At 36.9% G+C, this 13,079-nt stretch overlaps 1 non-coding gene across 1 annotated transcript; it reads right to left on the bottom strand.

Annotated features, from left to right (window-relative positions):
• Positions 1-534: 534 nt before the first annotated feature.
• Trnat-ugu (transfer RNA threonine (anticodon UGU)) lies at positions 535-607 on the bottom strand. Its single transcript has one exon. It is a non-coding gene; the product is annotated as a tRNA-Thr (tRNA).
• Positions 608-13,079: the final 12,472 nt, after the last annotated feature.

Raw genomic sequence — 13,079 nt, 5'->3', positions numbered from 1 at the left:
ACCTGTGAATACATTGGTGGTATTCCATTGCAAAAAATTCCACAATCCTTCCCACAGGTAACAGATTTCTGTTAAGCTTTTCTCTATACAACATATAAATGAATTGGTTTATGTTTCCTAGAAGGCCAAATTTTCTATGAGTCAATATGCTTCAATATTTAAGATCTACAGATGATTTCACTGTTTGAAAACATATGAACAGTCTTGCCTGCTTGCATTATTTTCCACTGCTTTCAAATGACAAAATGGTTGGGAAAATAGTTTTGCTTCTTTGCACCCAACAGTGGTACAGCAGGGGAAGAACACATTACATAGAGAGTTCAGTGTATTAATATCCATTCTAGTAACAACAATGGCATATGTAGCTAACAAACCTAGCACCGTCAGGACAACATCCACAAGTCATGAGCCATTAAGTTCCAATTATATATCAGAGATAATTATCTTTCATCTTTACATCAGGCCCATAGGCAGCTGTCTTAGTCAGCTCAAGTTGCCAGATAAAATACCATGAACTGTATATCTTTTTTTTTTTGGTGGTGCTGGGGATTGAACCCAGGGCCTTGTGCGTACAAGGCAAGCACTCTACCAACTGAGCTATATCACCAGCCGAACTGTGTATCTTAAAAGCAATAGAAATTTATTTTTCATAGTCCCGCAGGCTGGAAGTCTAAGGTCAAGGTGGCCTCATGGTTGGGTCCTCATTAGGATCCTCTTCAAGACTGCAGACTGCTGACATTTCACTTCATCACATGGCAGAAAGAAATCAAGAGAGCTTTCTGGGTACCCTTTAATAAGGGCACTAATCTTATTCATGAGGGTTCCACCCATACTCACTTACTACCTCCTCCCAGAGTCCCCAATCTCCTACAACCGTACTTTGATAATTAGGATTTCAACTTATCAGTTTTAGTGGAACACATTCAGTCCATTATGGTACCTATTTTAGTTGTATTTGCAAGGGAGAGAGGAATAAAAATGACTGAGCCATAATTTCCTGGAGTAACTTGCTTAAAATCATAGTTCCTATGTGATGAATGGGAAAGTGAAGCCTTGGTAAGTTGATTCTAGGAATGGCTCACAGAGGTAAGGAAAGCACAGGGAAGGGGGAGTGAGGCAGCCCACAGGATAGCAGCATCAGGAAGATGACCTGGATCAGAGGGACAAAAGACGAGGGCAGGGCAGCATCACAGCCTGGTTATGGAGGGGGAGCTCAACTCCAGAAGGGGTGCCTGGCAGAAGCTGGAGCCAGACTGGTGCAGCTGTGCTTGAGATGTAGTCTGAGCCAGAGTGTGGGGATGACTAACTTCAGCTCTGAGGACAAATGGACCCAACAGAGCACAGGCTAATAGAGGATGGCAATTAGTCTTAAGACCTGTGCTCCTTCCAGATCATCATGCTAATTTTATGTATTATAAAAACAGTTATCATTTGATTTGGGGCAAAAAGCTTAGTTCTCTGGGCCTTTAGTGTCTTGCTTCAAAGAACTTTTGTTAAGCTAATTGGTGACAGAGATGGCCTGGAACTCAGATCTCCTTGAAACTGTCAGGGTAGTGTCTTCTTGCTGCACATACCTACCACCATAACCTTAAGGGGACTGTGGTTTAGTATTTTAATTAAAAGCATTTTCTTCCCATTGTGTCACTTTTCTGCTTGAATATTGTCTTGTATACAGATGGTAGATTTGTGCAAATTATGAAAAACATCAATGGCAGGCTGAGAATTGAAGAATTCATAATGATTTGTTCATCTTTAAAGACTGGCAGGTCAGTTCTATCACAGATATATTCTAAGAAAATTCCTGGGTCACAGGGATTACAGGAGACTGAGCCATGGGAGCAGCAAGGGACATCCCAGCTCATGAAAGTGCTAAGACCACAAATACTTTGGTAGCTGGGCAATCCATCAAGACATGGGGTTGTATTCCAGGACTACCATGCTCTGGGACACGAGCATTTGCTGATTGGAGACCCATCCTGATACAAGTCATGATTACCTGTACCAAGGTTTTTTATTTTTGTTTTTTTTTCCCCCCCTCAGGGGAAACAACCATCTTCACAGGAAGCCTGCTAAAAATGTAATCACAAGAAGGGCTGTATAGACAACAGAGGACTGACATTCATGAAGGAAGGACTAGCAGTTGCTTGGCTGTCTGTTCCAAGCTATATACACAAACCTTTTCTCTTGGCAAGGACACAAGAAAATTTCACTGTCCCAAAGAGTAAATCAAATTAAGCCACCACATATTTTTCTCCTCTTGATGGGTGTTAGTGGAGGAAGTGGGATATGGAGTTTGAAGTTCACAGAGGGAGAGAGAAAATATATAATTTAATCACCTCTGGTAGATTATGAATGCATCAGTACCTAGGGAAGATAGGACATTGATAAGAAATCATAATGTTAAAGGAGATAAGAATGAGGGATGTGCAGGATCTATTTAAAAGTCTAGCAGCACTACATATTGTTTTGATGCTTATCTAATAAAGAATGTGTGAAAGTCATGTAATTCATTTCTGATAGTTTTGCCTCATGGTATAATGTCTCGTCTCATCATATGACTCTTCCTTTTCTTTTGATGCAGTTAGGAAGATTGACCTGAGGTTCTTTGGAGACTTTAATTCTGCAGTAGGTAGAGAAGTGGAAAGTGGCTTCTTATTGGAGCATCTCTGCAAAGACATGGCCAGGGTTCTCTTCTTACTACGGAGCTTAGTTTTCTTCATGGGGCCTCAAATAGGCCATATACATTTTCTGCCCCCATTAAAAGGGAAATTAGACTAAAAAATGACTAGATAATGAGTCTGATATTAATATCAATGTACTTTATTGACCATTTCCTCCCTATAACTCTCTTTTCAGTGTTTATTTGATACCAGGTACATAAATTATGGATAGTCTATTTGGAACCCTTAGACCTAAGGGAGCTGAAGAAACTATTTTGAAAGAGTATATTTAAGGCAGAAAAAAGTCATTGATTCATTAAGGGAAGAATTTTGTTATTATCATGTTAAAATAATTTAATTCCACTTCATATTTTTGCTTTTAGGTATTTATTAGAAAGATTGCTTACCTAGGAGTGCATGGACTTTGAAATCAATTTTGGTTTGTATCTTGAATTTTCTAAAATCTTAAACAATTCTGTTAATAGGATGTGAGAGACCTGAGAGAACTTGGGAATTCAGTTCAATCCCCTCATTTTCTGATAAGGGTTAGGGAGTGTCTTTCTCCAATGTTATTCAGCAGTTAGGAGTTGAGGGGATTTACAGATGTCCATGAGTTTTGTGATGTTTCTCTGGTAATGATGCTCAGAATCTTCACAAAGATTAATATGAAAGAATATAAACTATTCATACCACTAGAATGAGGAAAATGGAACAGGTCCTGAGAGCCTGTGTTAGTGGTGACTCCAGGGAATAACTGCAGAGGGAATAATGGGTCAATCAGAATGCACAGGTACCACCAAGATACTGAAGTTCTGGCCTCCCATGTCTACTCTGGACAAGCACTCTACCTGTTTGCCTTCATTTTCTTTCAGTCATGTCTCTAAACCCATCCCTTTGACCTGAAATGTTTCAGACTGCCAACTTCACAGAGGCCAATTTATAAAATCTCAAGCAGAGATTACCTTCAGTTGATAATGTGGTTAGGGTCAAAAAGTTCAAACAAAACTATTTGACTCATCCCTAGGGTTCCCGGATGATTACTGTCCGATAGACAGCAGTCTTCTTCTTAGGTTAACCACACCTTCCCATTTATAGATAGAGGTGCTCTGCAGTATGCTCAGCTCCTTGATGACACTTGCCTTAGGGGAAGCACTTCTATTTGGAGACAACAGACAGAACTGACATTTGGAAGTCCTGAGTGTCCAGAATAATGTTCCATACTTGCTTTCTAATCTTAACTTAGTCATCCAGTCAGAAGAGCTACGTAGCTCATTCATTATCCTACCCGTTGAGCCTCAGTAATCCCAGATTGATCACTGGCTGAAAAATAAAGCTTCTCTCTACCCTTCGGATAAGTCAGCTGCTGTGTTTATACCTCCGAATAGGGATGATACACCAGCTCTCCATCAACTGAAAGGCACATATGAAGTTCACCCAAAAGCAAAACAGGCAGTTAGCTAGACAATTGCTTCATTTTTAAAAGTTCTACATTAAATTCAAATGTTATTTGAGGTTCACTGCCATTCAGATTAAATTGACATTTAGAAAGAAAATATGCATTCTTTCCTAACCTTTAGAAATAACATAGGATTTAGACATTTCAATCTTGTTTCTTTCTCCCTTACTTGTGTTTTTTATCCTTTTATTCAGTGCCCAAACAATTATTTCTTAACCTTTGATAGAAAGTGATTAGCTGGTCCAAGAACAGTAACTACTAGAAACATTTCAGTATTGTAATAGAGCTACAGAGAATACTTCATCTCATTTCCTGGTAATTTTACTTATCTCAGTTTTTGAAAATCAATTAAAATGGAGGAGAAAAAAATGCAAGTTTCTTTTTGCTGTTGTTGTTCTTTTGGAAGACAAAGATTCAACATTTTTTTAGACCAGACAGAAATATTTTCTGAGTAAACAAAAATAAAACAGATATTATTTAACAGTATACAGTTTTATCAAATGACTCTCCCCAGTCTTTAACCAATGACGGAATCAAGACTGTCTTCTTTCACTTGAAACGTTAGCATAGGAAGTGATAGTACTTCCTATGCAAAAAGGTAAGGCCATAAAATCGATGGTGGAGAATATCAGCCAAGTATTTCTTCAAAAGTGAGCAGGGAGCACTGTAGGGTGAGCAGTCAGGTCTCATGTTAAGTTCATTCATGGATTATTCATGCACAAAAAGGAGAACACTGCAATTTGCTAGGCAACGAAGTTATAAAGAGGAAGGGGTGTTTGCTCTTTAAGAGTCAGTGATAAGGTAATTGTGCTGTTATAGACAAAGACGACATGTAATGACCAAATGTCCCTTTTAAGTGACTTTCTAAAGCATGAAGGTATATGATTTAAAAGTATAATTTATAAGCAGTGGATTAGATTGATGTGAAGGTTCTGTAGAGGATATCCTATTGACCCATTTCTTTTATGACCACAGTGAATGAAAGGTGGCCAGATTGACACAATGTTCGGGTAGAAAGTGAAGGATCAGGCTACCTGAGTTGTGAACTTTATCTTCTTATTGATTAAGTGCGAGCCCTTGAACAAATCATGTGTTTTTAAAGTGGCTATTCCCATGCCTAAAATTCAGCTTCTATTATATTTTCCATTGAAAGAATCAGCAGGGTGTTTGTTTGCTTGTGTTTCCTGTTTGTTTGTTTTTATGCTGCTGCCGTTGTTATTTAAGAGAGGACTGATACTGAGATTGGAGCAGGGAATATAGAAAATAGGCTTGAAGTCTCTTCCAGGCCCAGGGATAGGAAGTGCTCAGAAAAACAAACCAATGGAGGTGAATCCCAAAGGGACCCAGACTCCAACTGAAGGAATTCCCAGTTGCTGAAGCTGGGATTTAGTCAACAAAGTAGAAAAAAACAGTGCTGTACTATAACCCACCATACAAAGCAAATATTCACATATCTAATTATAAGTAAATAATTGAACATATTTTAAAACAGGAGAGAAGAAGCAAATAGTCCATGTGGACAAATTTCAAATAATTTATAGAGATATTCACCCTTCCAGGAGGTGGGAAACAATGCTTTATTTCTCAAGTATGTATTATGCTTATAGACTCATTTCCAAAGAGGATGGTACAAAGTGACTTCATAGGGAAAAGATCTGCCAAACATTAACCTCTAAGCTGATGTGCAAGTCTTACATCATTAAGGACTAGTCCTGTTGAGAGTCCGTACCCTTGGTTTGATGCTGTCAGAATAGCATTTTACATCTGTGATTTCTCTCTCATAGCCAGCCATTGCATGATGAGAAAAATAGCTGACAAACCTAAATTGAGGGATAGTCTACAAAATACCTGACCGTTGTTCTTAAAACTGACAATATCATTAAAAATATAGAATGTCTGTGGAAATATCACAGTCCAGAAAAAAATCTAAGAAGACAATTAAATGTTATATCATACCCTGGATGCGCTTACAACAGGAAAAAGTTATTAGGAGAAAGCTGATAAAATCTGAATGAATTTAGTAAATGATAGGGTATCAATATTGGCTTATTGGTTGTGAAACATACACCATAGTAATGAAAGAAACGGGGTACAGGGAATTTAGGAATTGTTTGTACTATTTTTGAAGCTTTTCTGTATTTTATTCTAAAATGTGATAATGTATTTACATTTTAAATAAATCACTGCATATCTTTTTAAAAATGTTATTGGTGCATTTTATAATTATATATAACAGTGGGTTCATTGTAATGTATCATAGCATGTTCTGTATATCCTTTAATACTCCTTTAAATATTCTGTGACACTCTAAAATGCTTAGTTGGCTTTTCAGATAATTGTGACCTTTACTAAGAAAGGCATTATTTCAGTGAGGATGTTTCTATGGATATATCATATATTTTCATCAAATAAGTAAAGAAACCATGTAATTATTTTCACTGAAAAGATATACTGAAATAAATATACAGGAAAAATTTAATAACCTTTATTCCATCATTTTAGAACAGTACTTTTTTTCATTTTTGTGTGCAAGTATATTTTCATTTTAGCAATTTATGTTGTGGCATGAATCTTTCATATCACAATTTGAATGTTGATTGACACCAGCTTATTGAAATTTAAACTAATTTCAAGGTTTTTCTCTTGTAGGTACCACCTCAATAATCATTACATGAATACATATTTTTCTTTCATTAAATTACTTCCAGAGGAAGAAAAATGCTGGATTAATGTGCATGAGCTGAAACTGTGAACTTGGGCCTGTTACTTCTCTGTTCCCCAGTTCTCTCATGTGCTACATGAGAATCATTTTAATAATTCTCTAACAGGACTACAATGAGAATTGAATAAGGTATGATAGAAAAGTCTTTAAAACAAGATCTGATATGTAGATAACAAACGATGGCTTTTGTAACCACAATGATATCAGTGAAGATCAATTTGAGATGAATGTGAAATCCTGTCTTCCATTCCTCACTTTCTCATCTTTATCCTCAGATATAGCCACTGCCACAAATTTGGTGTCAATCTTTCTAAAGCAAGTACTGAGTTCTTTACTATATATTTATATCATTGGTGAACGCAATACAATATAGCAATTAATACACTGCATCATTTGAATCTACTAACCTCATTTCCCCACAGATAATTTGTATGTTGCCCGTTAATTTGCTTCTATGAATTCAATGTCTTCCTATTGAATTTGAACATGTTTTTATAGATCATCAGCATTAACTTTTTTCCATGTATAAAGAAAATATTTTTTCCTAACCTGTAATTGCCCTTATTTTTTTGTTGTTTATTGGTTTTCATTGAAAGAGTTATTTTTAATGCCCTGAATTAAAATCTTTAATCTTTCTTTTGTGAGGTTTGTTTTGTTTCAAGTATTTTTATTTCTCTACAGTTTGGGAAATATTCCATCCTGTATTCTATTAGTTTTTATCATTTGTTATTTGAAAATTAATGCTCTAATCCTTCCAGATATTTATAGGGATTTTGGCACAAGATGATCACATACCATCATTTATTTTCCACATTTTTAATTAATTATTAATTTTGTTGGTTTCTATTTATAGAGTGACCCTAAATTTCAATGTTCTCAGTTTCCCAAAAACTAGTGCATTTTTACTCACATTTTTTTTAACTGTAGGAAATGAAAAATTTTTAGATGGTAATAATTTTTGAATGAATGTTAATTTGCACATAGTCTTTATCATTTGTTTATGCTTGACTACATCTTAAGGCAAGCTTTGAAAATGTACTTTTAGTCATTTTATTTCTTATAATAAACGAAAGAAGGAAATCATGATCTTAAAGTATAAATATGCACTAGTACGTGATCCCCATTAGTATTCCAGTTGTTTTCTCATCAAAAGTTGGTTTGGGAAGAATACTGGATAATTGATTTCCAAAACACTCTTAAACTTTGAACTGGTAATAAAACAAAAACTGTCCCAAATATTGCTCTCCTGGGACCCAATCACTACTGTCATAGATAGATTGAGTGATTATCAGTATGCAGGATTTTATCTCAAATTCAATTAAGAAACTCTGTAAATGTAAAACTAACCACACTCTCATTTCTTTTCTCAAGTCAATAAATGAAGAGAGGTATCAAAGCCTGGAAATTAGGATTTGAATGGATTTTTAAAAAATCAAACTAACTACAAATATCCTGAAACCTTCTTATTTTAAATTAGGTGATGCTTATAAAACTTCACTTATATGTATTAAGGAATATAAAGTAAGTGTCACATAAAAAGAGCAACCCTACACAATGTGTTTGACAGAGACTTCACAGAGAAATGATTAAACAAAGTTATTAAAAAACATACACAAGTCTGCTGAATTGAAGTTACAACAGGCATTGGAGTCTCTTATCATTTTCTATATTATATCCCAAAATGTGTCTTCTGCTCATATTAGAAATGCCTTAATTATTAGGGCTGATGTAAGGCTTGTATTCAAAAATGTGAAGGGTTGAGAATAATACTGGGGCTACTCCAGTACCACCGTTCTTTTTTTTTTTTTTTTTTATTGTAAACAAATGGGATACATGTTGTTTCTCTGTCTGTACATGGCCTAAAGGCATACCATTTGTGTAATCATAAATTTACATAGGGTAATGTTGTTTGATTCATTCTGCCATTTTTCCCTTCCCCCCCTCCCCTCCCACCCCTCCCCTCCATCTATACAGTCCTTCCTTCCTCCATTCCTGCCCCCCTCCCTAAACCCAACTCCAACCCCAACACTAACCCTTCCCACCCCCCATTATGTGTCATCATCCACTTATTAGCGATATCATTCTTCCTTTGGTTTTTTGAGATTGGCTTATCTCACTTAGCATGATATTCTCCAGTTTCATCCATTTGCCTGCAAATGCCATAATTTTATCGTTCTTTATGGCTGAGTAATATTCCATTGTATATATATACCACATTTTCTTTATCCATTCATCAATTGAAGGACATCTAGGTTGGTTCCACAATCTGGCTATTGTGAACTGAGCAGCTATGAACATTGATGTGGCTGTATCTCTGTAATATGCTGATTTTAAGTCCTTTGGGTATAGGCCAAGGAGTGGGATAGCTGGGTCAAATGCTGGTTCCATTCCATGTTTTCTAAGGAATCTCCACACTGCTTTCCAGAGTAGCTGCACTAATTTTCAGCCCCACCAGCAATGTATGAGTGTACCTTTCTCCCCACATCCTCGCCAACACCTGTTGTTGCTTGTATTCTTGATAATTGCCATTCTAATTGGGGTGAGATGGAATCTTAGGGTGGTTTTGATTTGCATTTCTCTTATTACTAGAGATGTTGAACATTTTTCCATATGTTTGTTGATTGCTTGTAGATCTTCTTCTGTGAAGTGTCTATTCATTTCCTTAGCCCATTTGTCAGTTGGATTATTTACATTCTTGGTGTAGAGTTTTTTGAGTTCTTTATAGATTCTGGAGATTAGCGCTCTATCTGAAGTATGATTGGCAAAGATTTCTCCCACTCTGTAGGCTCTTTCTTTGCATTGCTGATAGTTTCCTTTGCTGAGAGAAAGCTTTTTAGTTTGAATCTATCCCAGTTATTAATTCTTGCTTTTAGTTCTTGTGCTATGGGAGTCCTGTTGAGGAAGTCTGGTCCTAAGCCGACATGTTGAAGCTCTGGACCTACTTTTTCTTCTATAAGATGCAAATCGCATACAAAAACATATTAAAAAGATAGTGCACCATGATCAAGTGGGTTTCATCCCAGGGATGCAAGGTTGGTTCAACATCAGGAAATCAATAAATGTCATTCACCATATCAATAGACTTAAAGTCAAGAATCACATGATTATTTCGATAGATGCAGAAAAAGCATTTGATAAAATACAGCACCCCTTCATGCTCAAAACACTAGAAAAAATAGGGATAGTGGGAACATTCCTTAATATTGTAAAGGCCATCTATGCTAAACCCATGGCTAATATCATTCTAAATGGTGAAAAACTGAAAGCATTCCCTCTAAAAACTGGAACAAGGCAGGGATGCCCTCTTTCACCACTTCTATTCAATATCGTCCTTGAAACTCTAGCCAGAGCAATTAGACAGACCAAAGAAATTAAAGGGATACGAATAGGAAAAGAAGAACTCAAACTATCCCTATTTGCTGATGATATGATGGTATACTTAGAGGAACCAGGAAATTCCACCAGAAAACTTTTAGATCTCATAAGTGAATTCAGTAAAGTAGCGGGATATAAGATCAATGCACATAAATCTAAGGCATTTTTATATATAAGCGATGAATCTTCAGAAAGAGGAATTAGGAAAACTACCCCATTCACAATAGCTTCGAAAAAAATAAAGTATTTGGGAATCAATCTCACAAAAGAAGTACCACCGTTCTTTAACACTCTGGGTTCTGAGTGATTCTTGGCTCTCTGATGATGAATCTGCATAATTATTGAATTATGAATCTGCATAAAATATTTCTGCCTTAGTTGAGGAGATAATTTTTTGATGGATTTTTTTTTTTTGGTATGATTGACCTCAAACCTATTCTAGAGAATGTTGTAGCACAGAAAGAGCACTAGATAGTTATGACCTTCATGTCCTGGGAGACATGCTACCTGCTATGGATACATGGATGAATGAAATACACCCTGTCATTGATGCAAACAGCAGAGCTGGGAGCAAACAAAGAGTTGAAAGATTGCTCTGATTTGAGGTTTAATATACAGATGTGCAAACCATAAGTGTACAGAAATTTTAATAACTCTCCATGGGAAGACTTAGGATATCATGAAGTAGCCACAGGTGAGAAAGAAAGGAGAGTGGAATTTTGATGGCGAGAGAAAAAACAAAAGTGTTAATGAAAAGTCTGCAGAGACAGTGGGGGCATCCACTGAGATTTGAACCTTCGTAAAGTTTGTGGGTGTCAGTGGAATTCAACATGATTGATACAACAGGGAGGAAAGAAGGGGAAGCTGGGAGCCTAGGCTGGGAACAGTGTGTAAAGATCTGTATATACATGTCATGATTAGGGGTATCGTGGTAAGTTGTTGAATATTCTAATCTAGAAGAAGATTTTCAAAAGAGAATTGAGCATAGCATGAAAAGTGGATTCTAGGGGGGAAAAAACCGTGAAGTGTTAAATTGGCATTTGCTCTGGCCATTCAAGCCAAGAGATGGGGGCGGTCTGAACTCTTGATAATGAGAGCAGAGAAGAGAATTTTTAAGCAGATATTCTGGAAATTAATCTGCTAGGCTCATATTCTGATCTTTTGTGAGAAAGCAGGGAAGAGATTCTGTGTGGAGTCAGGAGCAATGACATTTGGAAACCGAAGGAGAAGCAGGTGAACAGAGTGAGCTGTGGAAGGGCCGCATGTGCAATTACAGAGGAAGATCCAGAATAATATGCGTCGTAGACAGAAATTTGGAGTTGGAACTCTGGAGAATACCAGGAGCGTGAGTTCCAGATTTTAGTATTAGTGGCTTATTAGGTGCCCAGGGAAGGGAGTGAGGGTCCCTGTGGAGAACGGAAAGAACCCAGCAGTATGACTTCAATCAGGAAACCCAGGTTTCAAGGCCAGATTCTGCCATTAGCTGGCTCTGTGACTTGGCCTCATATTTTTTCATAAACTGAGTCAACAAAAGTTGCTTTCCTGACCACTCAGTTGCTTAATATATACATTGAAGTAACATGGTAATAAGCTTATAGCATTTTCTGTACTTTGATGATGATATAAAGCCAGCAGCACCTATCTATTAAGATGGCCATTCCAGCTTTTCAATGATAAATTGGAAATGACCTAAATAACTGCAGCTTGAGATCATTTATACAAAAAGAATACAGGAATTTACATGCATTTTTATACTGCCAGTAACTTCTGTTGCTAAAGATGTTGTAAAAATATGGTAATTGTTTACAGTATTACTTCAAGTGAAGAAAGGTAACAAAATTGTAAATTTTGTGTATTCATTACTATTAAAAAAAATCAAACCTTATGTACATGACAGGTGCAATGGCACAAACCTGTAATCTCAGCAACTGGAGAAACTGAGAGGGAGGAGGATTGCCAGCTTGAGGCCAGTCTTGGCAATTTAATGAAACCCTGTCTCAATAAATAAAGAAATAGGGCTTGGGATATAGCTTAGTGGTAAAGTGCCTCAGGGTTCAACCTCTAGTTAAAAAGGAGAGAGAGAGAGAGAGAGAGAGAGAGAGAGAGAGAGAGAGAGAGAGAGAGAGAGAGAGAGAGAGAGAGAGAAGAGAAAGGAAGGAAGGAAGGAGGGAGGGAAAGGGGAACAAAATACACACAAAAGATAAAAATTGAAAGAGGGATTTACAAATTTTTGCAGTTGTTGATTTGGGAAAATGATACTATGGGTGGATATCCTCTTTCTTCTTTAGTGCTCCTGTAATAGTATTTTTTTATAATATTGTCATTACTCCAAGAAATAATTTCTTTAAAGAAGCAATTCACTTGTTAACCATATTTGCTTTTACATGTAAAAACTTATTGATCGCATGCAGAATCTTAACTCTGTTCATTTTAAATTATCTCTGTGGTTCAGTCATCTCCTACACAGCAAGTACACTTCAGTCAACAAAAGCCCCAAGAAAGGACATATTCCTTGAGTCAGGGTTGGAGATATCAAGGCAGAACCGATGGCCCTTGAGGAGGAGGAGGCAAAGGAGGATGAAGAGCCTTTTCTTTCTGGTCACAGCAGCAGAAAGCCATCATTTTCTCTTATAATGTTGAAGGGAGTTCCCACCGTTAACCCTGCATTCTAGTGGCACGTGTGCATGACTCTTCTGTCCTGTTCTACTGTCTCCTTCATGGGTACAGGATTCTACTTTTTACTCACTCTGCTTCCTGACAAATGAAGAGACTGGGCTAACTCACAACTGCTTGTGTGTATTATAGCAGGTGAAAAAAAGCACTCTGCTTTCTGCAAGAGGACGTTTCATTTTTTCCTGCAGGGGAC

Source organism: Sciurus carolinensis, chromosome 5 (assembly GCF_902686445.1).
Source record: "Sciurus carolinensis chromosome 5, mSciCar1.2, whole genome shotgun sequence".
In the NCBI taxonomy this organism is placed as follows: Eukaryota; Metazoa; Chordata; class Mammalia; order Rodentia; family Sciuridae; genus Sciurus; species Sciurus carolinensis.
This window is presented reverse-complemented; position numbering and strand designations above follow the sequence as displayed.